We start from the raw sequence: 6,000 nt of genomic DNA, 5'->3' as shown, positions 1-6,000 counted from the left end.
TCCACCAACGAGTATCTCATTTCTGCCCACTTCTTAATTGGGACCAAAATCCCAAAGGAGCACCTAGCCACTCTTGTCATTGCCACAGCCCCACCCAATGAGTGGGTAATGAGTAATGAAGTTGCTCAGTAGCATACACTTTGTAATCCCGTGGACTGTAGCCTACCAGGTTCTGCCACCCATAGAATTTTCCAGGGAAGAGTACTGGAGTGAGTGTCATTTCCATCTCCAAGGGATCTTCCTGACCTGAGGATGGAACCCAGGTCTCCCACATTGCAGGCAGATGCTTTACCCTCTGAGCCACAATGTATACATCTAATTCAAAGGTTTTGTGGGATTCACAACCTGCAGTGCCTGGGTCTGTTGAACTGCTTGTTTGATGGCTCAGAACACATGTTACACAGTATCTGACCAGTTCCAAGTTACCCCCCCCTTTTTTTTTTATTAACGAGCATAAGGGACATGCCATTTGGGCTAGGTGAGGTATGAACGTCCTCTATAGGTTTGAAACTGAGTCACCATTGTAGGCAGTGGGAACATTTGTCTTTTATCAGCCATCATAACTTTTGTTTTGGTTTAACTTTTGTTTAAAGTTTGGTATAACTTTTGTCTTACACGACCAGACAATTTCCAAGAATTTGACGGGCAATCTAGGCCCTTGGATTTTTGTGGCATTTATCACCCATCCACATGATTTCAAATGTGTTATAAGCCTGGGTGTACATTGTTCTAAATCTGTAAGAAATCAGAAGTTAGTAACACATCATTAATATAATGAAACAATTTCACTGATGAAGGGCCATTTCATTTTTCCAAATCTCCCATAAGCAGCCTGTGACATATTGTTGGGCTATGTAAATATCTTTGGGGAAGGACCTGTTATGTCTGCTAATGCCCTTCCTAAGTGAATGCAAATGGATCTTGACTCTCAGCAGCTAAAGCTGCTGAAAGTGTTAGTCATCAGTCATGTCTGACTCTGCGATCCCATGGACTATAGCCTGCTAGGCTCCTTTTTCCATGGGTTCTCCAGGCAAGAATACTGGAGTAGGTTGCCATTCCTTTCTCCAGGGGATCTTCCCTACCCAGGGATCGAATCCAGGTCTCCTGCATTGCAGGCATATACTTTACTATCTCTTTATTACCATCATGGAGAAAAAGGCATTAGCTAAATCCACCACAGTGGTAAGTGCCCAAGGCTGTGGTTAACTGGTTCATCAAATTGTAGATTGATGGCATGGCAGCACACATAGGTGCCACCATTTTATTTAGTTCCTTGTAATCCACAGTCATTTGCCATGAGCCATCAGGTTTCCAGATGGGCCACACAGGGGAGTTGAATGGGCTCTGTGCAAGGCATACAATGTCTATTTTTGTCAGCTTGGCAATGGTGGCACTTGTTTTTTGTGGTCACCTGGTATATAATATTGTCTCACATTTACTGCCCTCTGGAGTGTTGGCAACACCCTTGGGGGATGCTTTGTATATCCCTTCATGACTGTCTTTATTATACACACTCGAAGACAAAATTTCCTCACAGAGGTCTGTAACATGAGGCCTTGTAAGACATCTATCTCTAAAATATATTCTGGAGTTGGGAACACCTACACAGTGTATACTCACATGGGAAACCATCTGATTTCCAACAGTAAGGACATAGGCTTTACTTGCATAGTTTGGCCACTGTAGCCATCAGTATATGCACTGGGACCAGGAAAATTTTTTTTTGGTTTGTCATATATCAGGCTGCATTCAGCACTGGTGTCTACCCGGGCCATAATTCTTTGTACATTGGTGCATGACCAGTGAATTATAAGTTCTTCACGGAGCCTCTGGTCCCTGCTTGGACTCTCTGGGTGGGCACCTTGGCCTGACCCCTATACAAAGCAAAAATAGGGCATCAGCAGAAATATCTTCAGTTGGCATAAAGTCCTCTAGCTGAGCTGTCTATATTTTCATATTTGGTAAACTGCTTTTCCAATCTCAATTGCTTCCACAGCTCTAGGAGTACAGCATTAGGTTGTTCACCAATTTTATTTTTGTCAAGTCCCATTTCTAGCAAGGCAGTCCACATTTGTATCCATGTTACCTGGGTGGGGCCTTTACTGGCTTGGTTTCCCATGGGGGCCTTCACAAACCTAATGCTTTTGGCCTGCCACCACCCTTCAGTGTCTCCCAAGCTAGCCATCATCGAGGTCACCTCATAGATACAGCATCCCACATAGGGTGTAAGTATAGCAGGTAGAGATTCAAAATAGGTGGACAGAGTGCTATTCAAAATGGTGTTTCGCATACTGCCAGTGAAATGTTCCTTGTCAGGGCTCCAGGTGTTCACGTTAAACATCGCCTGTCTCATGTCCAATTCTCTCAACACATGGGTCAACTCAGCATTGATATGCCACTTACTAACAGTACCTGGGAGCTCTCCTGCGTTAGTCCACACGGTGTGGATGGCAGCATTGATCTACTCTAGCAGGCTGTGTGTTTGGTTAGGTGCATCCTGCATAAGTCACCTAGCATTCTGCAATTTTTGTCTCAATAAGCAGTGCGTGGTTAGGGATGCCAGCTGTTCTACCTCATTCCCCAGAACAAAGGACGCCATCTATCCCTGTGTCTCAAAGTCACAACATCCATGTTGCCAAGGGTTCTCCAAGCCCGTGTTGAAACCACAGCCCCAAATTACCAATTCTGCCTGAGTATATGGCTTATATGTCATAAACTCAGTCATACTGGGGGCCTCTTCTGTGTATTCTTGCCACCTCTTCTTAATCTCTTCTGCTTCTGTTAGGTCCATACCATTTCTGTCCTTTATTGAGCCCATCTTCGCATGAAATGTTCCCTTGGTATCTCTAATTTTCTTGAAGAGATCTCTAGTCTTTCCCATTCTATTGTTTTTCTCTATTTCTTTGTATTGATCGCTGAGGAAGGCTTTCTTATCTCTCCTTGCTATTCTTTGGAACTCTGCATTCAAATGGGTATATCTTTCCTTTCCTCCTTTGCTTTTCTCTTCTCTTCTTTTCACAGCTATTTGTAAGGCCTCCTCAGACAGCCATTTTGCTTTTTTGCATTTCTTTTTCTTGGGTATGGTCTTGATTCCTGTCTCCTCTACAATGTCACTAACCTCCATCCATAATTCATCAGGCACTCTGTCTATCAGATGTAGTCCCTTAAATCTATTTCTCATTTCCACTGTATAGTCATAACGGATTTGATTTAGGTCATACCTGATTGGTCTAGTGGTTTTCTCCACTTTCTTCAATTTCAGTCTGAACTTGGCAATAAGGAGTTCATGATCTGAGCCACAGTCAGCTCCCAGTTTTGTTTTTGCTGACTGTATAGAGATTCTCCGTCTTTGGTTGCAAAGAATATAATTAACCTGATTTTGGTTTTGACCATCTGGTGATGTCCATTTGTAGAGTCTTCTCTTGTGTTGTTGGAAGAGGGTGTTTGCTATGACCAGTGCATTCTCTTGGCAGAACTCTATTAGCCTTTGCCCTGCTTCATTCTGTATTCCAAGGCCAAATTTGTCTGTTACTCCAGGTGTTTCTTGACTTTCTACTTTTGCATTCCAGTCCCCTATAATGAAAAGGACATCTTTATTGGGTGTTAGTTCTAGAAAGTCTTGTAGGTCTTCATAGAACTGTTCAACTTCAGCTTCTTCAGTGTTACTGGTCGGGGCATAGACTTGGACTACCGTGGTATTGAATGGTTTGCCTTGGAAACGAACAGAGATCATTCTGTTGTTTTTGAGATTGCATCCAAGTACTGCATTTCAGACTCTTCTGTTGACCATGATGGCTACTCCATTTCTTCTAAGGGATTCCTGCCCACAGTAGTAGATCTGAGTTAAATTCACCCATTCCAGTCCATCTTAGTTCACTGATTCCTAGAATGTTGATGTTCACTCTTGTCATCTCCTGTTTTACCATTTCCAATTTGCCTTGATTCATGGACCTAACATTCCAGGTTCCTATGCAATATTGCTCTTTACAGCATCGAACCCTGCTTCCATCACCAGTCCCATTCACAACTGAATATTGTTTTTGCCTTGGCTTCATCCCTTCATTCTTTCTGGAGTTATTTCTTCAGTGATCTCCAGTAGCATATTGGGCACCTACTGACCTGGGGATTTCATCTTTCAGTGTCCTATCTTTTTGCCTTTTCACACTGTTCATGGGGTTCTCAAGGCAAGAATACTTAAGTGGTTTGCAATTCCTTTCTCCAGTAGACTACATTCTGTCAGACCTCTCCACCATGACCTGGCCATCTTGGGTGGCCCCACATGGCATGGCTTAGTTTCATTGAATTAGACAAGGCTGTGGTCTGTGTGATCAGATTGGCTAGTTGTCTGTGATTGTAGTTTCAGTCTGTCTGCCCTCTGATGCCCTCTCTCAGTGCCTACCATCTTACTTGGGTTTCTCTTACGTTGGATGTGGGGCCTCTCTTCATAGCTGCTCCAGCAAAGCCCAGCCGCTGCTCCTTACTTAGAAGCAGGGCAGCTCCCCTCAGCCACCACTGAGATGTCCCCCCTGGGCCATATAGGCTTCTCATGTTTTTTTTTTTTTTTTTTTTTGTTGTTGTTGTACAATGGGTCTCACTGACAAGCAAGGGCCCGTGGGTTCCTCATCTTCTGTTACCTCATAGTCCAAGGTGACACATTCTACAAGGCCATGCAGCTTTTGTTCCAGCATCTGAACCAGTTGCTCTAGTTCCTCTGCTTGTCTCTTTAGTTTGCACACTTGCAGAGCATCATGGAAAACACTTTCCATATTCACCTTCAAGGCCACCAATAAAATCCACCCCATGGTGTCAGTGACAGTACATGCTGCTTTGTCCAGCAAATGAGAGCTTACCGCCTGTAATGCCTTTTCAGTACTATATGGTGACCCATTCTCTGCCGCCCAGAGTTCCACCAGCGCCCATGCCAAGAGGACCACAGCCATCAGGTACTCATGCTCTGTGATGGCCACTGGCTTCCTCCTTCCATTGGAGCCACGGGCTCCCCTACCTGCTGGGTATTCTGCTGACTACACCAGTTGTCTTCCTTCTTGTATTGTGAACTGAACCCAGGGTAGATAAGGCGTGACTGGGGAAGTTGGAAGAACACTCAAGGAGCCATGGGGACTGCAGACATGTTTATTCTCTCTGGGCAACAGCAGCTGGGAGTACTCAAGTAGGAATGATATGCTAAGACAGAACAAATGTGACTCATGGTCAGGCAGGTACAATGTGATGCATGTGCACAGTGCTACAGCTGTTACATAACCATACAAAGTCAGCAATATCATTGTTTACAGAACACAAGGTGAGGGGGCATGAGAAAGTGGGACAGGATAGCCTGACTGATGCCATGTTGTCAGTTATTTTCTTCACAGAGGTTGAAAGCCCTGAGGACACTCAGGGGACTAATGTGGCATAGCAACCCAAACCATAGGAACACCAGAGAGACAAAAAAAGAAAAACAAAGATCTTTCTGTGGGAAGGCTCTAACGCCACACTGTGACCTCTGGTGTGGTCACAGAGCAAAGAATCATGCCCTAGCAAATACCAAAGGAGAGAAAACCTGCCTCCCTGGAGGCAGAGAGGCAGGTGCATGACAGCCAGAGGCAGAAGGCAAGGATCTGCTCCAAACTTGCCACAGAGACTGCATCTGCCACCAAGCTGTGAGAAGGCTGCCTTTTCACTAAGCCTGGTATTCTGGATGGGTCATATCTGCCAGGAGTGTCACAGATTGATAGTAGCCACCCTGAAGAGATGCATGGCCCACCTAGGACTGTACATGCATGGCAAACCCAGGATACTGAGCAGTTTGGAGCAGGCTTGGACCTGGAAATCATATGAAATACATGACCCACCTGGGACTGTGCCCTCACAGAGAACCTGGGAGCCTGAGTGGCTTAGACCTAGGAAGTGCATGCCACCGTGGGCTGTGTCAACACCTCTGTGGCTCATCCACTGTGAGCACTCCACACATATGCCAGTTGTGTTTCTTTGCAGAAGAAA

At 45.0% G+C, this 6,000-nt stretch overlaps 1 pseudogene; it reads left to right on the top strand.

Moving 5' to 3' along the window:
• The first annotated feature begins 1,146 nt into the window (after positions 1 to 1,146).
• Positions 1,147 to 6,000, top strand: part of LOC129619536 (calsequestrin-1-like) — a 28,242-nt pseudogene continuing 23,388 nt past the window's right edge.

This window comes from Bubalus kerabau, chromosome 9 (genome assembly GCF_029407905.1).
Source record: "Bubalus kerabau isolate K-KA32 ecotype Philippines breed swamp buffalo chromosome 9, PCC_UOA_SB_1v2, whole genome shotgun sequence".
In the NCBI taxonomy this organism is placed as follows: Eukaryota; Metazoa; Chordata; class Mammalia; order Artiodactyla; family Bovidae; genus Bubalus; species Bubalus kerabau.
The sequence above is the reverse complement of the archived record's forward strand: the minus strand, read 5'-3'. Positions and strand labels throughout refer to the sequence as shown.